The sequence below is a fragment of the Macrobrachium nipponense genome, chromosome 1, assembly GCF_015104395.2.
Source record: "Macrobrachium nipponense isolate FS-2020 chromosome 1, ASM1510439v2, whole genome shotgun sequence".
Classification (NCBI taxonomy): Eukaryota; Metazoa; Arthropoda; class Malacostraca; order Decapoda; family Palaemonidae; genus Macrobrachium; species Macrobrachium nipponense.
The window spans coordinates 182,775,267-182,801,135 of record NC_087200.1 but is presented as its reverse complement, the minus strand read 5'-3'; the positions used below and the strand labels follow the sequence as shown (position 1 = coordinate 182,801,135).

Genomic DNA, 25,869 nt, shown 5'->3' with positions numbered 1-25,869 from the left:
CACTAATAGAAGCAGAGATAACATCAGCCCTCGCAGTGAGTTATACATCTCATCCGTAGGCACGAGCGTGTCTGATGATTATCGGCGGGGAGTAACAGAGGCGGCAGGGCGAAGAATGGCTTTAGATGGGCGCGATATCTGCCGATAAGGGAGGGGGGGTGGCCTTGGCAGGTGGCGGTTATCAATGAGAAGGGATAAGGGACTCTCAACCATTGTTTGTTGGTTTGTTTGTTTTTTTGCTTTTTTTTTTTCTGTTTTTTATTTATTTTTTTTTTTATTTTTGAGATTTCTCATATTGCGGGATAAGGAAATCTCAAAGACTCCTAAATTGCTTGTTTGTTTTTGTGTGGTTTTTAAGTTCTTTTTTATTCTATTTTCACATACTGTGATTACTAGTTTTTTTTATTGTGTTCGTGTTGGTGTTGTAAATATGGCTGCAACTCTTGACAAAATACCAAACGTATTGTTTTGCTATATTTGTCATTATATCTATTTCTACTTTTCTTTATTTTTGTCATATATTGCATTCATGTGGATGTTGTAAATTAGACAGAAACTGCAGCAATATACCAGATTTATGATCTGGTCATACTTGTGCGCGCGTTAACCGTTTCTACAGCTACAAAAATTGTAATCCTATAGAAATGAATTTGTAGTTCATATTTTGGGCAAGTGCGCCGCATAGTAATGATAGGATATTACCTCTCTCTCTCTCTCTCTCTCTCTCTCTCTCTCTCTCTCTCTCTCTCTCTCTCTCTCTCTCTCTCTCTCATATACTATATATATATATAATAATATATATTATATATATATATATATATATATATATATATATATAAGTGACCTATGTAACTACGAACCTGCCACTTACACCCACAAAACCCTGCCCCAGCATCTTCTTTTCATGCGCCCATGTACGTCCGCTTCACAGTGACTTATATCCACAGCTTATAAGGATGATATTCTTTTATAGATATTTTGTCGTTGTATAATTCATCCACAGTGTTTTACGCAGCGAACCGTATCCATAATAATTCGGTTTTAAACAGATACCAGGTTTTGGCATCGTGCCTGCTCAGTTGACTATAACGTCTCATCCTCCTAAGAATTAAAAGGTTTACTCACTCTGATGACAATACTGTGAGACTTGATTGGTTGATCCTCACCTGACCGGGAAGCGACTTTTATTATTATTCAGAAGACGAAACCTTTTCGTAGGGAACAACCCCACAAAAGGGGACATTGATTTGAAATTCAAGCGTCCAAAGAATATGGTGCTTCTCAGGAAGTAGTAAGTCAAGAGGTAAAGGGAAATACAGAAAGAAGAGATTTCCCTTATTGAAAAGAAAAAAAAATCGAAAAATAAATTAATAAATAGGAATAAACGTATTAGATTGCAAGTGGAATAGCATTAGAATAGTAATGCACTGCATCTTCGCTTGAACTTTTGAAGTTGCAATCGCAAGACAAACTCAGGGAGGCTGGAAGTTCCAGACTCCAACGTTGTGAGGAATCAAGGACCTCTGGAACTGAGAAGTTCGACAGCGAGGCTAAACATTGACTGCATATTGGCGCTGCTGTTCAGCGAATCCGGTCGCTCTCGGCAGATAAAGGAGGGGATGGATCTATTGTGTATGTGAAAGATCTGTTGAAATGTAACTTATGAAAATGGGATGATGGATCTATTGTGAATGTGAGAGATCTGTTGAAATGTAACTTATGAAAATGGGATGATGGATCTATTGTGAATGTGAGAGATCTGTTGAAATGTAACTTATGAAAATGGGATGATGGATCTATTGTGAATGTGAAAGATCTGTTGAAATGTAACTTATGAAAATAAGACTGGATATCTTGACGCTAACCATCGACATCTGTAGCAGTCAGGAGGTGCCGTCCTTAGCGATGTTATTGCGTGGGATACAGCGCCTCAGTGGCGTGGTCGGTTTTGTCTTGGCGTGCCACCTCGGTGGCCGCGAGTTCGATTATCGGGCATTCCATGGAGGGGTCATAGATGTGTATTTGTGGTGATAGAAGTTCACTTTCGACGTGGTTCGGAAGTCAAATAAAGCCGTTGGTCCCGTTACTGAATAACCACTGGTTCCATGCAACGTAAAAACACCATACAAACAAAAAATATATACGTATATATACGTAATGTGTGTGGTGCATGTGCATTTGAACGTGTTCACGAGAAACAGTAACGATACCAGGTTTAGACGCTGAAGGATGGATTCGGTACTGAATTGGATACTGTACCTAACATTACTTGGATGATTTTAAGCCACACCGAAGCTGAGTCGCCCAGTAATCTTTTGACCTAATTCTCTCTCTCTCTCTCTCTCTCTCTCTCTCTCTCTCTCTCCTACTTACTACTTACTATCAAGGGTTAAACGGGCGTTTGTCTCGATGTTTTTGAAGCGCTGGTAAATGTTTTGAATTCTTCCACGTTGTCGGATTGGAATGACGAGAGGCGCATCCGTTAAAGAAATGCTTTTAGTGGCACGACGCTCGTACACACACAGAGAGAGAGAGAGAGAGAGAGAGAGAGAGAGAGAGAGGAGAGAGAGAGTATGCCAAAGTTTTCAAGGCCAGCCGAGGGGGAGGGAAGGAAAGGAGACAGAAGACAGGTCGAAATGCTATTATCATAATCTCTGCCAAATTCTATTTTGAAGGGAGGCTCCGCCATTGCGCCCCTATAGGTTTCTCGTGTATTAGCAATTAGAGGCTTTTGGGGGTAGGGGTGTAGGGGGGCTTGGGGATGAGAGACACGTTCGAATATTACGGTTCAGGATAACACGCGATGTTTAATATACAGTATGCAATGTATAAAGTATGTATGATATGTAAAGTAGAATTTTTTTTTTTACTACTCAAGGTTGTAACTGACAAAGTGGTTTATTGCGTGTAATTTAAAATTGTTATATTTTTTAAAAATTGTTAACGAAAATTAAAACAAATATCCATACGCAAACGCACATACATTATTTATTATTCATATGGTAATTCAAGTCCTTTTACGCTTAGCATATCTTTGACCTGCAGATTAGGAAAACTTGTTGTTCCAGATGAATCCGTATATGTGTATATATATATATATATATAATATATATATATATATATATATATATATATATATATAAATTTGTATACGTGTACGTGTGTGTACTTTGGTATGTGTTTTCATCTTTTTAGTTCATGTTAGTTTTCGCACTTACAGTTGGAAGAAGTAAGCAATGCCGAAGGTCTTTCATTAATATAGCTCAGCCGTGTTGAGTCTGATCATTCACTGGATTGGTGACCGATGATGAGAATCAGGCATCGCCGGTACACAATTTTACAGTGAGGCGATGCATTCGATATTGGACAAAAGCCCTACGTTCACAGCAATGGCATTCTGCTCTGTCTCTTCAAAGGGTTCAGAGGGCCAGCCATATTGCCGGGCTTCTAAAAGTGGTCTACAGATGTTGGCCCTTTTATGTCAAGATCAAGAATTTACCGGTTAGACCCGCTTGTGTGGTATTCAATCAGTGCTTTTGAATTTACAAGTGATAATTAACCTGGACTTGTGTAAATGAAATCCTCTGCTGGTTTGTGTTTTCACGATAGACTTTTAGAATCTTTAACGATCTCTGTTTTGTTTTCGAAATAGAACTGACTTCGATTTTAAATCATAGAATCGCGTATTGGTCTTTAATCTTTCGTGAAAAAATTCACTTATGATCATGAAGCGCCTCAGTGGCGTGGTCGGTATGGCGTTGGTATACCACCTCGGTGGCCGCTAGTTCGATTCTCGGCCAATCTGTTGAGGTGTGGGGGATGTGTATTTCTGGTGATAGAAATTCACTCTCGACGTGGTTCGGAAGTCCCGTAAAGCCGTTGGTCCCGTTGTTGAATAACCACAGGTTCCATGCAACGTAAAAACACAGTACAAACAAAACAAACTTATGGTTATGAGACGAAGTTTTCTCCTTTCTCCTTCTCTTTACAGAAACCATTTGTAAATTTGTTTATGCCATGTTAGTGCTTGTAAAGTATATATTATCTGGATAGAGATCTTTGTTATAAGCCTGGGAACACTCCCGGTTCCTGATTCCTAGAAAAGAAAAACTATTTCGAGAGGAAAGGTATATTGGAATCTTGGAATCGGTTAGAATCAATATTTGTCTGAAATCTAACACTTACCACTTCAGTACCGTCCGTACGTCAAGAGAAACGGTGTTTGAGTCTTGAAAAGGTACTTATATATATATATATATATATATATATATATATATATATATATATATATATATATATATATATATATATATATACATACACTATTTATGTACGTATGTATATCAGGGTTGGTGATTTTTTAAAAATTTTTAATTGCTTGGTTTTTTATGATTTAGATGTTTTTTCAATCTTTTTTTTCCTCAAAATGTATTTTATGACAGAATTACTACTTATTTATCTTTTAGGTTTCCAGTTCTGGCCTAAAGTGTGTACTTGCAATTTTTTTTTATATCAAAATAAATACATGCAGCACTGTTATGTTCAAGATTTTGATAACCTCCAAACCATATTTTTCAATTTGTTAGCGTTCAAATTTTACAAATCAATGATTCCATCACTTAATTAAATCAGTTTGGTTTAATCATCGCCAACCTCGATATATATACATATATATATATATATATATATATATATATATATATATATATATATATATATATATAATGTAATCGCTAGTCAGTTGCTGATTTTCTTGAATAGTGAAAGTATTCAAGTCACTAAACGAACCTGGAGTAGTATCGGATTCATGGTGGTAAAACCTATTCCAGAAAATATGAGGACTCCTCCATTAACAGTTCTCTCAGCTTCTCGCTTCTCAGTTAACCTGATGGCGTCGTCTAGGGGATGAGTGGAATAAGGAATAATGTTTTTCGTTTTTCGCTCTTCTACCCTTTTTCAGCTATTATCGTATTGGGCTCATTTTTCCCTGGTTTGGTAAAAGCATAAGGTATCCTGCTCCAGGCTGTTTTGAAAAATTACTGTCTGTTTTTATCTATTTGTTAATTTATTAGTTTATTCCCTCCCCTTTTTTTTAATAAGTGTGGTCTCTTCTATCTTTGTTTTTCTTTACTTCGTCTTAATTCTTCCTAATGAACACCATATTCTATGGAAGCTTGAATTTCAAGTCAGCGGGCTTGTTCCATATGAATAGGTTTCATAATAATAATAATAATAATAGTAGTAGTAGTAGTGGAAGTAGTAGTAGTAGTAATGTTCTAAAAGGTCCACAATAATAAAAAAAATGTTGTTGGTTTGTGTATAATTTAAAAACGCTTTACAAAGGTTCGAACCCTTCCCCGGGCTCATCTTCAGTCAAAAAAATGAAGATAAACCTAGGGAAGGGTTCGAAAGGTTTGTAGAGGGGTTTTGAATTATACACTAACTCCCAACATTTTTTATTATTGTGGACGGACCTCTTAGAACATTATATATACTCTCGCGTTAGAGTCATTCCCAAATAATAATAATAATACTAATACTAATAATAATAATAATAATAATAATAATAATAATATAATAATAATAATATATTATTATTAGTTATTATTATTATTATTATTATTATTATTATTATTATTATTATTATTATTATTATTATTATTATTATTATTATTTTATCTCGTAAACCGACCTTGTAATCGTGAAGACCGTTGGAAATTTCTCCTTGTAAAAGTTTGAATTGACGAAAGCACTAATTGTTTTAGAGAAAATTTTTTATTTTATTAGAATTAGAACCATTTAACATTCCTGTATATCTCTCAGGAAGCTTTTTACCAAACGCAAAGTTTAGTGTCTCGTAAAAATCAGGGATTACTTTTAACTGTGGAAGTGAACATTTTCTCACGAAACATCAAGAAATATTCCTTGAAGTTAATACTTCTAATCGTCTCTCATCCCTGGAGAGATGAAAGCAGTATGTGCTTAATGTAATGGTAATGTAAGATATAAATCATAATAACTTTTAAAGTATTTTTTTTTATCTTTTAAATTCAAGATCCGTGAAGACTTTTCTTATTCAGGGGCACTTAAATGATATTCACGCAAATGTGAATATTTATTGTGGAGAAATATAAATAATATAGTATATATATGTATATATAATATATATATATTATAATATATATTTTCATAATATTAAATATATATTCTATATATATATATATATATTACGCATGCCTGAACGTATATGGACAAGAAACCCTACTGTAAAAGAAAGCAAGAATGATAAACGTCAAAGGAGGTGAAAATGAGAGTAAATGACTATGAATGAGAGAGTAACGCGTTGCCCAGAATACTCATGCATGACTGAATGCCGTGCATAGCGGGAATGCGTCTTTGATAAGAAAATGGAACGAAAAGGATGAGAAAGACGAGGAAGGTTTGGACGGAAGATTCGATAAAGAAATTATTATTAGCGAGACCTTTAGATGATATAGCATAGACATTATAATTATAGATGACTGACATATTGACATTAAAAAACACTGAAAGAAGATAGTCTATTTAGAAATAGTTTTATTTATATTTATGTATTTATCTATTTGTTTATGTTATAAGGTGGCTGGAGCATCCAGAATTACTTGAACGTTGAACAAAAAGTTGATTTTTCGTAAAATCTAGTTTATATTTCTAATCGTCTCTCATCCCTGGAGAGATGAAAACAGTTTATGCTTAATGTAATGGTAATGTAATATATAAATCATAATAACTTTTAAAGTATTTTTTCAGTTTTTTTTATCTTGTAAATTCAAGATCCGTGCAGACTTTATTTATTTATTTATATATTTATTTATAAATTGTTTTATTTATTCATTTTTTATATATATGTATATATATATATATATATATATATATATATATATATATATATTTATTTATTTATTTATTTTATAAGTTGGCGGGAGCATTCAGAATCACTTGGACGTTGAACAAGAAGTTGATAGTTCGAAAATATAGGAAGTCAGAGAGAGAGAGAGAGAGAGAGAGAGAGAGAGAGAGAGAGAGAGAGAGAGAGAGAGAGAGAGAGAGAGAGAGACGAAAAAAAGCCTGAAAGAAATATTTGAGATTAGGCAACGGAAAACGTCTACTTGCTTGCGAGCAGATCCCTAGGGACAGTCCTTACGCTTGTACGATCAAATTTAAACGTCTTTTGAAATTCCCGGAATTTAAGTCATTAAAAAGTAATGACAAGTGATTGGTGTGGCATTTTGAAATGCGTGCACATATAATTTTTGTTTACTATATTGTCGGCAGACTTTAGAAATATCTGCAGAAATGAATTATATACTGTAAAAGTTAAGTATATCTTTGTTTTACCAGACCACTGAGCTGATTAACAGCTCTCCTAGGGCTGGCCCGAAGGATTAGATATTTTTAAGTAACTAGGAACCAGTTGGATACCTAGCAACGGGACCTACAGCTTATTGTGGGATCCGAACCACATTATACCGAGAAATAAATTTCTATCACCAGAAATAAATTCTTCTGGTTCCGCGTTGGCCGAGCCGAGAAACGAACTTCGGACCATCGGATTGGTAGCCGGGCGCGAAATCGACTCTTTAAAGAGAAGGGATTCCGAGGGGGTAGTGCCATCAGTGCACCTCATTTGGTGCACTGTAGGCATTCCTTAAGGTTCTTTGCAGCGTGCCTTCGTCCCCTAGCTGCAACCCCTTTCATTATTCCTTTTACTCTACCTTCTTTCATATTCTCTTTCTTCCATCTTACTTAACGCTCTCTCCTTACAGTTGATTCAAAGTGCAACTACTTTGAGGTTTTCCTCCTGTTACACATTTCAAACCTTTTACCATCAATTTCCTTTTCAGCGCTGGATGACCTCATAGGTCCCAGTGCGTGGCCTTTGGACTGGATACTATATTCACCATATTCGTATGTCAAGAGAAGGGGACAGGCTACTATTATTCTGTCCAATAATTCGTCCATTTTCTTTATCTCTTTACCAGCCTGTGTCATACCTATCCCGTAGAAGCTCAACTTACATTCACTCGAAAATCTGAATCGACGAGAGACCTGTGTCTTTTTCTTTTTTCCCACAGTTATCCCTACCCTAAGGGGACGGTTGCCTGAGGCGCCTTTCTTGACAACATCAGGCCTGGTTCATTATTTGGCAAAGGGTTTTTTACGACCGCATTCCCTTACTGTCATCAACCACAGTTATTGGCGGTGGGCCTAGCCTTTTACTAAACAGTAAGACTGCAGGCCTCGCCTTTGACTAAAAAGTCCACCTGCAATGCAGCAGTTTACGCAGTTATTGGCGGTGGGCCTAGCCTTTTACTAAAAAAAAGTACGACTGCAAGGCAGCAGCAGTCCTTTTAGTCGCCTTTTACGACACGCAGGACCTAAGGTGGTAGGATTCTTACACCCCTACCACAGGGTGGTGACAAGAGACCCGTATGTTGGGTCTTATACGACGGTCAACACCGAAAAGGCTGGAGTAGTAAGTAGTTCCTGCGCGCACCTCCCACTCAGGCCCCAATAATCCACCCCGCGAATGGAGAGAGAGAGAGAGAGAGAGAGAGAGAGAGAGAGAGAGAGAGAGAGAGAGAGAGTGGAAGGAAAAGTCAGCAGAGCCAAGCAGCAGGGCCCATAAAATCGCCCACACAAGTGAGCCTCAACACCTGATGTTGTGCATCGGGAAATAAGCGTTTGTTTTCCCGGGGTTAGGTAATGGTGGCGAGGAGATCTTCCGAAAGATCGAGCAATATTGAGGTGATTTCGACACAGACGCGCCAAAATATATATAGGTTTGCAGCCAACCAGCTCATGTATAAGTGTCTCTTTTAAATCTAGAAAGAAAAAGATATCGCTTTTATTTAGAAATAAAAAGATATGTCTATTTTATACTAATAAATAGAAAAAGATATATCTCTTTTATTTATTAACAAATATATTTCTTTTATTTATGAATGTGCTACATGTCTGTTTTACTTGTAAATAAAGATTTTTATGACTAAAAATACATGTCTCTTTCACATATATGAATAGGAATGTCTTTTATTTGTGAATAAAAGGTGTTTCTCTTTTATTTATAGATAAAAAGATACGTCTTTTTTATTCACAAATAAAAAGATATATCTTATAGTTGCAAATAAAAAGATGTCTCTCTTACTTATAAATAAACAAGATGTCTTTTACTTATTAATAAATAAATAAACAAGATGTCTTTTACTTATTAATAATGAAAAGAACTGTTTCATTTAGTTATAGATAAAAATATTTTATTTATAAATAAGAAAAAAACATGGCTCATGACTTTTATTTATAGGTAAAAAGATTGTGTCTCTTATTTGTAAATAAAAGATGCATCTTTTATTTATGAATGAAAAGGGACGTCTCTTTTTGTAAATAAAGAGATGCGTCTCTTTTCTTTTGCAAACGGCTTCGAAACTATAAACTTGAAGGCATTAGGTGACTCAGTACTTCCAAGACGCAGATGTGGTCGGCCTTCAAATGAAAGACATGTCTTTTCTTTATTTTATCAATTTGAGATTTAATTTTTTTTTTTCGACTAAAGTAAGGTGAGAGAGGCATCTCTCTCCTTGGCAGAGACCCCACGTAAACATATTCTAATTAATGTTGCTTGCTTCTGTTTATTCACTCCGGCGTTGTTCCCTTGACTCGAATAATGGAGAAGGTGTTCTGACATTTCTGGACTCCGGTCCTTTCGATCCACTTTAATATATATATATATATGAGTCTTATCACATCACCGTGATTTATATTTGTTCATTAAGCTAGAGATGTCCTTTAAATCTAATTCGCTCTACCTCAGAATTGATATATTTTCATATATGTTCACTGAAGTCCAGTTAACGTATATGAAAATATATTAATTCTGAGGTAGAGCCCATTAGATATTAAAGGATCTTTGTAGCTTAATGCGTATATATTATATATATATATATATATATATATATATATATATATATATATATATATATTTATACACACAAAATTGGCAAAGTAGCGTATTATTTTTTTTACCAGGATTATTTAGCTACTATTCCATAGATCTTAAGGTGGAATGCGGTGGCAGGGTGGGGGCGGGGGAGGGGGGCGGGTGTCACTGCAAAAACCTGTAAGTTCATTATCTATTTTTTTTGTGGAGAGGGAGAGAGAGAGAGAGAGAGAGAGAGAGAGGTACTCTTCGTGACTTAAAAATTGCTTCTTTTTGACTCCTACATGTTTGTGTCCTCTTTATCTGTTTGTGATCATCATTATATGGAGAAACATTTACCCAGAGGTGGACTTAGTGCCATGTTAAATGTGACCGAAGTACCGTCACTGAAACCAGTATACACCATTTCTGTGGAATCTGTTAACCAGTTTTATCCGTAACTTCATTTTGGGAGAAATAGGATTACTTAGCCTTGGCGGAAGTTTGTGTCCGTCAAACGCACTTTCTTTTTTTTTTTTTTTTCCCCAAGTTTTGGAATTCTCCATTTGTCTCTTTTTATTTATTATTATTTATTGCAAAGTTTTGGAAGTCTCTACTTGTCTCTTTTTATTTATTTATTATTATTTTTGCCAAAGTTTTGGAATTCGCTACTTGTCTCTTTTTATTTATTTATTATTATTTTTTTGCAAATTTTGGAATTCTCTGTCTTTGTCTTATATTTATTTTAATATTATTTTTTTTGCAAGTTTTTGGAAATTTTTTCCACTTGTCTCTCTTTATTAATTATTATTATTTTTGTTTTGCAAAGTTTTTTTGGATTCGGCTTACTTGTTCTCTTTTATTTATTTATTATTATTTTTTTTGCAAATTTTGGAATTCTCTGCTTGTCTTATATTTATTTAATATTATTTTTTTGCAAAGTTTTGGAATTCTCTACTTGTCTCTCTTTATTAATTATTATATTTTTGGCAAAGTTTTGGAATTCTCGACTTGTCTCCTTTTTCGTAAATATATATATTCCTCTTCAGAATAACCTGGCTTCATGTCTTGCTTCAATTGCTTCTATTTACCCGTATCGAGAAACCATTATTGACTAAATTATCCAAAGAAATATTAGCCAAAAATTTTGCACTCTTTGTATCTTCATGTTTACTTCAAGAGAAATTAAGGGCTCGTGTTGGTTTTTTAATTTTGAGTGATAAAATAGGAAGAGATTTAGAAATGTAACAAAACTTTGCATATGAAAAGGCTATTTGATGTAGTTTTGCTATGGGAATCATAACCGGTTTTACAAGAGGCATGACAAATTTTTTCCTTGCAGAAGTGTTTATAAAGTAACGACGAAAACAGTCCAAAAGGTCAATATCTCGAGAAATATTTGTATTACATCTCTTTTTCTAAGCACTGGTTTGACTGGGTTGCGTACCACGGGTTAGTCGCCTGTTGCCTTTCCTTATAGCTAGTCAGCACAATACATGGTAGGGCACTGTGCCCTACCTAGCCAAAGTTAGTCCACTTGACGGGCGATGACATAGGTTTACAACACCAGACATTGGACCAAACCTATCGATGGTTCGAGACACCGTAGGCAAAGAAGGCAAGTCTGCAAAAGCTTTTTTATTTTTTATTTTATTTTTATTTTTTTAGTATTCTTCATTTTGATAGTCTTATTCGTTGCAATCGTTTAGACCATAGGCGTCGCGACGCCAGCTAACTTAAATCCGAAAATAAGGTTAATGAATGTTGAACGAGTGGTTTATCGTTTTGGCCGTAGACGTTGGGAGGCCAGGAAACGTAAACCTCAAAATAAGGCGAATGCCTGCTCAACGAGTGGATCATCGTCGTACTTCTTAGGAATAGGCTAGCACTGAAAGAACGATGAAATTCTTAAATATGCAGGCACGGAGTCTCAACGGAAGATGTCACTCCAAGGACGCCAAGTTTGCAAGGTCTCCCAAGGTGTTCGTGTGTGTGTGTGTCTGTCGAGAAGCTGTCGTTACACAATCGTAGAAATCGTAAGAAAGAGAGAGAGAGAGAGAGAGAGAGAGAGAGAGAGAGAGACGCGGCGGAGGGTAGTCTTAAAAACCACCCTCTCGAATTTATTTGAAATGGCCCGTCAGGAGAGGGCATTTTAACAGTCGTTTGTGTGGTGGCGACCCGGGGCGGGGGTATGGGGGGGGGGGGGAGCACACGAGATGATAATTCCAACTATCAAAGGCTCGAGCCGATTCCGTTTTGAGCGTTGGCTGCAAAGAAGTCTCGGAATGTTACACACCTAAAAGAAAAAAAATGATGTAAAAACTTAAAAGTGGTTTATTAAATGTGTGGAGTCATTTACCACCAAGGTCTCGTACCTTTTCTGCTAATATAGTGTAATGTAAATAGATCTTTTCTTGCTCTTTTTCATTTATTCATCGGCTGGTTTAGGTGGCGCGCCTGATATTACCTAAAGTCTCCTCTTGTATTTGATTTCACTGAAACTATGTGGCTAATAGAACGTTCTTTGTAAACACCCATAGCACACGTACATTCATATATATATATATATATATATATATATATATATATATATATATATATATATAGTACATTCATATATATATATATATATGTATGTATGCTTAAAAAATCACAGTAGATGCACGTGACTTCATTAAATAAGCGAATACCAAGCGCTTTCGTCTTTACTAGGATGAAAGCGCTTGGATTTCTGACTATCATTTTCCTGTGGTATCCGCTATATATATATATATATATATATATATATATATATATATATATATATATATATATTAGTTTGAAGATGATGACTCTCGTTGAAATTATTCTCTCCTCTCTTTATCAGTTGGGCAATGATATAGTATATTTATTACTTGCTCCATTTCTCTGTTTCACATCCTTCTTGACCGTCATATCCACCCGCCTATGTACCGGAAAATTATCTAAAATAATTATCTCGAATTATCTCATGCAGGCGCTCATCAGATTATCTCTGTATTATTTCACTAGACCTCACTTCTCTTTTCCTCATTCAATACTTATTATCTTTTTTACATTGATCGTCACATTTCCACCCCTTCCGCCTCCTACCTCAAGTTATTACGATCATATTTCACGCTTCATCGAACTCGTGGTCAGATATACCTCCAGCCACACCTCTGCTATCTATTTCATTCGTTTAGTCGCTTTTCCTTCTTCTCTTTGCTAAAACAGCGGTCTAGTAGCTTTTTCTTCTCTTTGCTAACATAGTCTAGCGTTAGCAAAGCTTTTCGTTGCTGATTTCTCTGTCGTAGGTCTAGGTCCCAGGTATTGTATATTTCTGTGTGTATTCACAGCATTCAGTGGCACGTCACCAGTACCACTTCTTCCCTTGAGGGTTAATGCTGTCTTTGCAGCGTCCCTTCGGCCCCTAGCTGCAGCCCCTTTCGTTCCTTTTACTGTACCTCCATTCATATTATCTTTCTTCCATCTTGCTATCCACCCTCTCCTAACAGTTATTTCATAGTGCAACTACGAGGTTTTGTAAGTTTATAGGTTTTACGATGATTAATTATTTTTATCATGGGGATTTTCCTTTGTTATTTTTTTTTTTCATTTAAATGAGTTTTTAATGTTTTTTTATTTTAAGTTAATAATTTTGTCTTGTGTGTGTATTTATGTGCGTATGAATGTATTTGATCGTTTGTATATGCATACATATCCTTTGTGTATTCCATTGTAGTGGCGTCAATAACCATTAGCAGTTGTGACGCCAGATAATCTTTAAAATCAAATCAAATCTACTCTCAATTTCCCTTCCAGCGCTGAATGACCTCATAGATGCCAGCTTGGCCTTTGACCTAAACTATAATCCATCCATCCGTCACTTGGTTTTGTTTTTTTAACCACCTAACTCAAGACTCCCGTAGTGGGGTATTACCTGCATTGCACCGCATGAGGTGCATTGAATTTAACAACGTTCTTTGCAGAGTCCCTTCGGCCTCTAGCTGCAACTGTTTTCATTCCTTTTACTGTAACTCTGTTCATATTCTCATTCTTCCATCTTACTTTCCACCCTTTCTTAACAATTGATTTATAGTACAACTGCGGGGCTTTCCTCCTGTTACACCTTTCAAACCTTTTCACTGTGAATTTCCGTTTCAGCGCTGAATGGCCTTAGTTGCCCCAGTGCTTGGCATTATGCCTAAAACTTATAAATTAATTAAGTATATCTTAGTTTTACCAGACCACTGAGCTGATTAACACCTCTCCTAGGGCTGGCCCGAAGGATTAGATATTTTCACGAGGCTAGGAACCAACTGGTTACCTAGCAACGGGACCTGCAGCTTATTGTGGGATCCGAACCACATCGAGAAATGAACTTCTATCACCAGAAATAAATTCGTCTGATTCCTTGCTGGCAGAGCTGGGAATCGAACCCGGACGCTGAGATCGGTAGTCGAGTATGTAACCGACTCGTCCAACGAAGAACATCTAAAACCTATGAATCTGTCTATCTATCTATCTTAACTCTAGACTATACGAGCGCTGCTGTTTCACCACCTCTTATCTTCACCTGCCTTTGTCCTTCCAGTTCGTGCACAGGATGCTTTTTCACCTTTGTTTAGCCAAATACCCAAACATCCAGATTTCATGTTTGAAACAAATCAGTTGTCATGCACATTTCTTCACTTCTGCATCACATCCACATACATTCTAAACTTCCAGAGGTATTTTATGTATATGGGAGTATAGTTATTTGTTTTGAGTTTTCTGTGTATTTCGCAATTTTTATTATTTAAATCTTCTTTCCCACCGTTATCCCTACATTAAAGGGTCGTTTGCCTGATGCGCCTTCTATTCCACTGCCTTCTATCAAAAGGCATCATCCTCCACCAAACCTCTTCTCTCCATATCTTCCTTCACTTTGTCTCGCCATCTAATTCTCTGTCTCCCTCTCGATCTTCTTCCTCTAAGAGGTTCTACCAGATCCCTCTTCACTCCCTCCTCATCATCCATCCTCAACACACGCCCATACCATCTCGATCGTGACTCTCTCATCCCCTCTGTAATCTTTACTAAGCCTGCCCTTCTTCTTAGTTCATCATTTAAATACAATACTGTAAAATTGTATTGTTCAAAATCGTTAGATTTCTAATCATACAAACGTTGATTCTCCCTGTATGGTCTTCACGTTGATGCAATTTCTCGCTGTTCTTTTAAGACCATCCAATACTTTATAACATTTGTCATATATTTTGTGCTGTTTCTACGATTTCTTTTATTTTGTCATTAATATCACTTTGTATTTCAGATGTGGTCGGATTGGCAGATATGAAGTTACAGGGAAGGTAAGTGTAATTCAGAGATTGTAGTAGATGATACGAATCTGCATTGAAGGAAATTGTTGAATAGGTCGAAAAAAAAAACCTAGTTATATTTACGTATATGTGTGTATGTGTGTGTGTATTTCGAAGTGTTGAAAGGAATGTAGGGAATCTGGATACAGAATTTTCTCTCTTTTTAGTTGTCATATAGGCAGAATGGACGATTTTTTCCCACATATCATTCTGTATTCCTCTCCCGGCCATAAATCTATTGGCGTTGGCTGTAAATTATTCATTCCTTGCACCGGTATTACATTGGACCCGTGCCAAAATCATCTATAATGGGAACACGGCAAATAAGCATGATTAGCCAACCCGCAGTACATGTGCATGATGGAAGAAAGGGTGGATGATAATGTTCGAAATGAAAACAAAGCTTCGAATATGAAGACGTAAACAATTTCACTGAATAGTGTGTCATATTACAGTTAAACTCTGTTTTTATGCTTATTGTTAAGCGCTGATGATGCCACTCTAGACCAACATAAAATGGTCTACTATACTGTCAAAAGTAGGTATCCCATCATGATGATGTGCAATGCAGTTCTCGTAGAAAGGACGAAATTTCTGATGAAGCAAGAAGTCTTTTGCTTTTCATATGAATCGGCAGTATGTAATCTTATTAATCCCATCTAATTCGAGAGTTAAATATGAAAAACCAATGAAACGGCCTACAAGAAAATGAAGGAGATCTATATCTTTAAGGCTGTTAGTTGACGAATCACTTTTAAACCCAGTATTCTGTACATGACCTTGAGACCGGTGTTTCACGAATTGATCTGTTAAAGTCTGTATTTCGTGATTTGCATTTTTCTTTGCATACCTCTCGCGAATTGCTTTATTTGCGTGTCATGCGTGTCCTGGGTTGCTTTATTTGTTTGGGTCTAGCGAATTGCTTTTTTTTTTTGCGTGTCCTGGGTTGCTATATTTGTTTTTGTCTCGCGAATTGCTTTATGTTGCCTTTGATGAATTGCTTTATCCGTGTGTGTGTCTCATGAATTGCTTTATTTCGTGCGCCTTCATAAGTTGCTGTAGCTCCCTGTCTGTGACTAACTCATTATTCATTCGACTTTGTACTTCTTTCATGATTTATTAGTATATATTTTTGTATTCCAAGATTCTTTTATGTGTATAAACTTTTCAAGAAATGTTTTGTACATCATGATCTGCTTCATTTTAGTATTTTCTTGTGATTTTTTTGTAATGGCTCTTTCTATCTGTATTGTCCTTTATGAAATACTGTAGGTATCCATATGTATCGTTCGTAATTTTTTTTATCTATATGTGCCTTTGGTTGTGGGCTCTGTCTTTGTGTATCTTTCTTTTGATACATCATTTCGACTTTCTTGAATGTCTTTAATGTTGCATGTTTTTCATCAGTGATTTTACATTTTAGAACATTTACAAATTACTTTTTAGGACCAGTAGTTCACCAGTGACTCCATCTTTTTGGTCAGTAATAATCGAACAGAAATGGCATCTTTAAGACCAATATTTTGATAATAAGACCAGTGTTATCTTCAAGGTCGTCCGTCCACAAATAGCTCTGCGTTGAAGGTCAGTCGTTCACTGAATATTTGAGCGGTTGAATTTTAACGAATTACTTTAAAACCCCTCTTGTAAGTGACTTCATCCTTACATTCAATCTTGCTTTGATTAATGTATTTACAAAGTCAGTCCTTTCCGAATATATTTAATAACAGTATTTGACGTATTACCTCGTTGGCAATTTCTGTCTCGCCCTTCAGCTTAAAAGTTCGTCTTTTCAATATTGGCTCCGTGGTTAGCATATTCATTCACTAATGATCAATTTGAAGATGGCGCCTCCACGAATAATCACCAGCCTGTGAGACCAGCGTTTAATTTATGACTTATTTCAAACGTCAACCTTTTCCATCAACAGACTTGAGTCGTAAAATACTTAATCTTCAGCGCTGGTCTTTCACGTCCATGTTCAATGACCCAGCAGATTTGCTCGTCAGTGCTTGGCGTGAGATGGTGAGCGATGATAACGTTGCTTGCAGATGATTTATTTGCTGATCTACATTCGTGGCGTCGCAGTATCTAGGTCATTGAAGGTGGGGCTCAGTTGAGCACGGTCGGACCGAAATATATGCGTACCAGAAGCGACGACCGTCAGCTGTCGGTTTCGAGGGAGAGAATTAAGTAGCTCTAGGAAATCGAACTTCCTTTGGGGGAGATGGTTTCCATGCTGAGCCTTTTCTGTCCTATATTTTATCAGAGGTGAGGCAGCTGTAATGATGAAAACCCCTATATATATATATATATATATATATATATATATATATATATATATATATATATATATATATATATATATATTCGTTTTTATAAAACTTGTTGGCTCTTATTAGAAAGCCGGTGCGTAGTACTGGATCTTAAGGTTAGTTACCTCATGTTAAGGGTTGCTAAATACATTATGAGATCAATGGTGACTCATGGGAAATTGGGTGGTAAATACGTTCAGACAATTACAGGTAACTACGGGAAAGGTGGTGCTAACCTCTTCATTGCAACATACATGAGAGGGTTAATATTATAACATTGGTGACTCGTGAATAAGGTCGTGCACGTTATAAAATCGGTGACTTAGAAATATGAAGTCCTAAGTATGTAATTGTAACATTGGTAACGCCCATGAAAACGTTTGGGTGAAATCCATTATTAAAGCAACGACGAAAAGTGGCACTGGTGTCTAGTGAGAAACTTAGTGTCGTGAAATTCAAAAAGTACTGAGGAATTTAACAAGACTTTGAGGTTATTTTGAATGAAAAAAAAAATTATCAGTGTAGTGTATTTCGTATTAAAGTGCGTATATATAAATCTTTTGACAAATGAAGATGACAAAATCATAGTGGCACTGGTTAGTGAATGATATGGCTTCCAGTTGCCTAAAATAACCCAAAGCTGCCTTTTTTGCATAACCAATTGCAAGAACGTATTTAAAGAAAAATATGATAGTTCTAACTCTTAAAGGAAAGCTCTTAGATACTTGTCTCGTCGGATCAACCTTGAGTACCGAGTAATTATTCTTGTTGACGACTGCTCATCGCGGTTAGCTCGTAATCACCAGCATTAGTATGGCTATTCTCTTTAGCTATGCATGGCCATACTAATGAGTACATAGGACGGGAGTGCCAAGAAATGCCGAGGGAGTCATTTTGCTGCCTCTGCCTCCTCATCTTTCTGCACAGAACTGCGATTAATGAGGTTTGAATATCATAGGGCATCTTTTTGTATTTGCAATCTTCATCTCCGTGAGAAATGCGGAGAGGATAGGGAAGGCTAATAATCGAGTTTTCTGTACGGCGTATAATCAAGAGCACCGAAAATAGATCTAATCTTTTGGTGGTCTCGGTATAATGCTGTATGAGACCTGGCCTATATCATGGTCAGACACACGATCATGGCTAACTTGAACCTTCAATAAAAATAAAAAATACTAAGGCTAGAGACCTGCAATTTGGTATGTTTGCTTCTTGGAGGGTGGATGATCAACATACAAATTTGCAGCCCCCTAGCCTCAGTAAGTTTTAAGATCAGAGTTCGGACAGCAAAAAGTGCGTATGGACAAAGCCAGCACAATAGTTGTCCTTTCAGAAAACTAAAAAGGGTTTCTAGTTGCGTTCTCTTCATTTTAACAAATGGCTACCACAGATCAATCGGCCAGTCTTCTTTCGCTATGACAACAGATCAGTATCGAACTTTGAAACCTGACAAAACCACAGATTGGAGAATCAGTATGTTTAAAAGATCCACATACAGATTCGGAGCGTCATGCTTCCTCTTCAGTATGCCTTCACACTGAAGATGGAGCATGACTCTCCGAAATTGTATGTGGATTAAATATATTTGTACTCCAATTGTGGTTTTGTTCGCGTTTGTTTCGTTACTTGGATAGGTCCTCCTGTTACTCATATATAAGTTCATGGATGTCCGGGTGTTTGAGAGAGATCTCCATTTCACCCCTTTCTGGATGACAGGTGTCTGGGAGTGCGAAACTGCCCAGATGTTCAACTACCTCACTCTGCTGTAGAAAGTTTCGGTGTGAGCCCGTCTTACGTAGTCACTATACAGACCCGTTGTCCAGAAAGGGGTTGGATGGAATTCAGCTGTATGCCCGGAGACATCCATGAACTTATATATGAGTGACTGTACAGTCATGTTAAAAAGTGCAATTCTGTACTAAGAAGACAATCACCAGAGAGTGTCGTCAGATTAACACGACAAAAAAAAAGAGTATATCTTAGTTTTAGCAGACCACTGAGCTGATTAACAGCTCTCCTAGGGCTGGCCCGAAGGATTAGATATTTTTACGTGACTAGGAACCAATTGGTTATCTAGCAACGGGACCTACTGCTTATTGTGGGATCCGAACCACATTGTATCGAGAAATGAATTTCTATCACCAGAAATAAATTCCTCTGGTTCCGTGTTGGCCGAGCCGAGAATCGAACTTCGGACCACCGGGTTGGTAGCCGAGTGCGAAATGCACTCGGCCAACGTGGAACTGTTAACACAACAACTTAGAGAAATAGCAGAGGTAGACCATGTCTTCTATTCGAGTAGTTATAGTAGATTCACATCAACTGTGCATCTCATGTCAAGGCCAGTCCCTTACGACACTCCTGCTAGGCTGTTAATAAGCCAATCACAGGGCTGGAAACTCTCAGTCTCTCTTGAGAGTTCACATAGGCAGAATGTATGTTCCACCTCTCCTGAGGGATACTTCTTTCAAAAATATCCCTCAGGAGAATTTGAACATATATCCTGCCTACGTGAATTTTCGAGAGGGACTGAGAGTTTCCAGCCCCGTAATTGGCTTATCAACAGCCAATCAGGAGTGTCGTAAGGGACGGGCCTAGACATCAGATGCACGGTTGATGTGACTCTACTATAGTAACGTGACGAACTACGTTTGTTTCATTGTAGCACCTACATCTTTTATTAGTGATTCATAAATTTCTGAGTGAAACATATATAATCGAGGTAAAAGAGAGTAAATGTAGAACATTACTAAATAAACAATAGTAAATGAAAGCGCCTGAGTGGCGTGGTCGGTATAGTGTTGGCGTACCACCTCGGTGGCTGCGAGTTCGATTCTCGGGCATTCCACTGAGGGGTGAGAGATGTGTATTTCTGGTGATAGAAGTTCACTCTCCACGTGGTTTGGAAGTCACGTAAAGCCGTTGGTCCCGTTGCTGAATAACCACTGGTTCCATGCAACGTTAAAACAACATACCAAAAAAAAATAGTAAATGAAAAAATCTATCAAGAGGAAACAAGATTGAATGGAAAACGTTTTAAAGATAAAGAAGAGTGAATCGGAAACATGAAAGGGGCAATTAGATAAACGGCCTCTTGCTATTTTAACAGTCTGAAAAACTCAAGGTCTCATGGTCCACGATGTAGGCGCTGTGGTTACGCATAGTTTAATGACCATTTCTTCAACTTTTTATTGCCTTTTTATGTTTTATGTTGTACATGAAAAATATACATATTTTTTCCCCCTTTTTTTTTTGACCGAGTAAGTCGTTCATTGAAGTTAGAATACCACAGCAGTTTATAAAGTGTAATAACTAGAATCTCTTTTTTGTAGCCTCTAAATTTATGTAAATGTTCACGTACGTAAATAAATATATTTGCGTCTGAGGACACAGAAATCAGTCGTCTTTTGATATGTGATTTATTGTGATAATTTGTTTAGCCCGTGGGGGTTTGGGGTTAGGGGGTGGGGTGGGGGGCTTAGTGCCGTCAGTGCACCTCTGCAATCCCTTCATTGTAGCTCCGTTCATATTACTTTCCACCGTCTCCCTTTCAGCGCTGAATAACCTCATTATAGGTCCCAGCGCTTGGCCTTTGGCCTAAAATTCAATTTTCCATTCCATTCTAATCATTTATTTGATCATTTGTAAAACTTTTTTTTTGCGATAAATGAAGGAGAGAGAGCAGTTGTCTATAGATAAAATAATTTTCTTTTATTATTTTGATAAACCGGCCGAAGTTTCGTATTCCATTCCATTCCGCTAATTTGCATGATGATTTGTAAACCAGTAGTTTTGGGAAGAGAGAGAGAGAGAGAGAGAGAGAGAGAGAGAGAGAGAGAGAGAGAAAGTCTTATACAGGTTCAATTTTCATGTAGGAATAATTGAAAAAGAACAAGACAGAGAGCGAGAGCCCCAGATGTGGGTCAAGGTCAGACCATCATTCACCTTTGACGTTTCGGAGATGAAGTAGAGATCATTTATTTATGAGAGCGCCCAGCAGATGTGGCCATCGTCTTCTGCTGCTGCTGCTGCCGTGTCGCAGCATTCTTGAGGCGGCTTCGGGTTCTGTACGTACTGTCTGTTAGTCTCGTTATGTTAATGAGGTATCGCTCCCTCGTCCATCATGGGTGTGTATATATATGTAACGAGGGTCCACTGTAATTTATTTATTTATCTATTTATTTATTATTTTTGTTGTAAATTTGTCAATTTTGTAGGCTTCTCTTCAAGAGCCCTCGACAGGAAACCCTTCGTAGAAAATATAACTTAATATTTTATTTATGGTCGTGGCTCAAAGTTTCATACAGCATTGCCGAAGAAACTTCGGCGCATAAATAACTTGTTTTAAATTTTTTATCGCTACCATATGGGCGGTTAAATTAGTATGTTACATTCCCTAGGTGAGTGGTACTTTGCATGTGACTGTTAGTTGTTCTTCGCCTCAAAATTCTCTGGTACTTTCAGCACTGTCATATTTTTTTTTTTATGTGAATGCTACGGAAGCATTTCATGGTTCTCATCTATCAAATCTAGAATAAAATACCTTAACGGATAGTTTCTATGGTAGAGATTATTATTATTATTATTATTATTATTATTATTATTATTATTATTATTATTATTATTATTATTATTATTATTATTATTATTATTGCATTCTCAGGTTAAATAAAGTTACCTTTTATAACTTCATCTATGATGATTTTTCCGTGTGATGAGAATGTGTGTGTGTGTTTGTGTGTGTGTGTGTATGTGCGTTTTTTTCTACCCGCTACCCTGATCTACCTCTGCATCAACCTACAGAACTTTGATTGCCAAGTTTTCGGATACATTCATATAATTGCCTTACACTTTCTCCTTGTCAAGTGTAACAGTTTGTGACCTTAATAAGTAAATATTAATTTGCAGAATATGAGTTAGTAGATTTGACTGAAAACACCAGCAAGTTAGTCCAGTGCCTGCTTTGATCTTTAGTCTGTCTCCTTTGAAAAATATACCGTACAATTTTCTGGCAACTTGTAATTTTCTGTAATATGATTATAACAGATAAACATTTTGGTTTTGTCTGTTTGAGTGTACCGAGTTTTAAAACTGTTCTAAAGGTTTTGATTTATTTTTAGTGCACAGTAATCTCGAATATTATACGATCTTTATTCCTCTTCAAAAGAAAGAAAAAATATATATACTATAGAATTTTGTTCCTTTGTTTTCTACGTTGAGTTAGGAATCAGTTTTTCGTGCATTGAGTCCTCATTCTATTTTCTTTAGTTTCAGTACCTTCCTTTAAGAACTCCTTCAGTATTTCTATAATTAGTTTCTTTACTTGGACGGTATGGTTTCTGAGACTGAATAAACATGCTGAGTGAATTCGAGATTTTGCATGTGACCTCCCCTCTCAACAAAATGCTTGTTGTTCGTGTGTGTGTGTGTCACCTTCCTCCGTGAGAAGAAACACAAATCATTTATCTTATGAATCTTCTGAAAGCATGTTTACCTTGTCAGAACAATTGCAAACTCCCTCATTGTACCTGGCGAGCAGGTGCCTAATTGCGTTGACATGTAGGCGCTGGATTAAAAAAATTCGTCCAAGTAACCTAATGTACAAGGAAAAGGAAAATGTCAAATATGAATGATCTTGGAACAGGGTGAAAAGGTCTGGAATTGAACCATAAATAGCTATTGGGTAAGATCCAAAACGAATAATGAAATTACTAACTCCCTGTTATTATTTTTCCCGCGTGTTTTGAATTATAAGTTCTCTTCATTTTCCATTCTTCATTCCTTTTTTCTTCCCGTCTGAGCTACATTGGAACATTCAGTAACCCATCCCGTCGACTTTCTCTTGAAAAATGTATAGATGACTAATGTAAACCAAATTCATCATGTCATCTCTGTCACGCTAGTTGAGTTTGACATCAAAGGCAAATCAAGTGTTGACTTCTGAAAATGTCAGACATATTGCAAGTAATTAAACACTTTGGGGGCCTTTGCCTTGTGCATGTACATACCTTAGGTTGAGTATATTTTATATACATAAATATATATATTTCTATATATATACTAGATAGATAGATAGCAGGTACTTGCATGCCTACGTAGATGAGGAAATCAGGATTCTTAAAGCATTTTAAAACGAGTAAATCCGTACAATTTAGAAAAGCGTGAATGGTGATAAGCCATGTCGGAGCTCAGTGCATAGTGGAAGATGTCCTCATGCTGCGTAACTGTTTAATGAACCCTTGAAAATGATGAATCTGCGATGAGGAAGCGTACCGGGTATTGCACACCACAGTGAGGATGTATGAATTAGCTGCCTCCATATGGGAACCTAAATAGGTTTGCATTAGTTGTCAGGTAGCTGTTGAAATGTTAATGATTAGCTCCATCGAAAATTATACCGTTCTTGATGTGCGCTTTTGTGTGCACTCCGACCACCTTAATTCCATGGTTTTTGCCTTGAAAGGGGAAACGTCACCGCTATATATTTGATCTTGTAGATGCGATTACTAAAGTTCTCATGATATGCATTAATACTTAAAGCTACAAATGTATATACCTAAGTAAAATTATTTTGTGTGTGTGAGGAAAGAGTAAATGCACCTTGTGAGGAGACAAACCCGTTCAGGATTGGATGATCTTGAATATTATTAGCATCATAAAAATGTCCAAAGGTTATTTGATGAGGAATTCCATTCCGGCAGGAGGAGCTGTGTAGTCTTTTGGGACACCTAGTTAAGACCCTTCTACAGCTATAGTAGATTCACATCAACTGTGCATATGATGTCTAGGCAAGTCCCTTACGACGCCCCTGATTGGCTGTTGATAAGCCAATCACAGGGCTGGAAACTCTCAGTCTCTCTTGAGAGTTCACATGGGCATGATGTATGCTCCACCTCTCCTGAGGGATACTTTTGAAAGACGTATCCCTCAGGGGAGGTGGTACATAGATCCCGCTAATGTGAACTCTCTCGAGAGACTGAGAGTTTCCAGCCCTGTGATTGGCTTACCAACAGCCAATCAGGAGCGTCGTAAGGGACTGGCCTAGACAACAGATGACGGCTGATGTGAATCTACTATAGTGTTCTCTACCTATATCGCTTACAGTAGTTAAAGAAGTCATACCTGAATAGGAGAAATAAAGTTTACAGGAATGGATGCAACGCTGTTCTCTCCAGAACACACTTAGAAGCGACCGGCAAAGGCCTCCTTAGTGCGATGGTAGTTGGTTTGGAAGAGGGACAGTGATAACCATCAGATTCTAACCCTATCGGGACTGCCATATGACACTTATGCCGTGAGCACTCATGTTTCCTGGGGTCATTCATCCATTTAGATGAAAAATGTGTTGCTTGTTATATCTTTGTGTTTAAAACGCGGTTCTCAAAAGATAAAGTAATAATTATATTTTCATGTAGTTTTATTATTTCTGTTTTTAGTGGTTTTTCGTCTCGTTTGAAGTGTGCTTACAAGCAATTCTTTTACTTCCCTCCTCTTCATTTCTTGTTTGTCAAAAGAAAAGCGTTTAATCATTTCCACTTGCTTTCCTCTCTGCTTCTGTGGAGGGAATCTTGCCAAAGACAAAAACATAAATAAGAGATGAAAAAAAAATCAACCTCTAGGGAAGGTTCCCATTAGCAGAATGGGAAGAATGAAGATTGGCATGAGCAAGGTATCTCTCTCTCTCTCTCTCTCTCTCTCTCTCTCTCTCTCTCTCTCTCTCTCTTTCTGTGCATAGGAATGATTTGGGGGACTGTCACGTCTCAAATTAGAAGGGACCTGTCTATTCTTAGCTCGCTAAGTGCATTTGTACACTCTCATGCACGAATGAAATGCTTGCACTTTCTTGCATTGAAATCTTTGCGAGGGCTTGAGCACTTTGTCTCGTAGACCTTTATGTATTATAGTAAGGAGATTCACAAAGATTATAAAGAAAAAGTAAATCGCATATCTTGCACATCACGAATAGTAATGGTTGATGACTTGCACGTCAGAGTAGTTGTCGTGAACTTGCTTTTATTGCTTGTTCTCAGCAGTCACAAATGCAAGGATTATTTTTTGTAGTTAGCCTTTTATTTTATAATGTACTGGTATCGACTGAAAAGGTCAGTCGAACAGAACCCCGAAAGCTCTCTATTCAGATTTATTTCTGAATGTATTGGTACCCTTATATGACAGTGGATTTGTTTCTCCATTTCAAGACTCATGCTACTTTGAGTATTTTTTTAAATTATAGTAGTAA

General features: G+C 36.9%; 1 protein-coding gene across 1 annotated transcript in view; it reads left to right on the top strand.

Annotated features, from left to right (window-relative positions):
• Positions 1-25,869, top strand: part of LOC135219899 (EF-hand domain-containing protein 1-like) — a 301,233-nt gene that overhangs the window by 134,885 nt on the left and 140,479 nt on the right. The window contains exon 3 of the mRNA XM_064257095.1: positions 15,270-15,306. The gene's annotated coding sequence lies outside the window, so the exon portion shown is untranslated. The remainder of the gene's footprint in view (positions 1-15,269; positions 15,307-25,869) is intronic.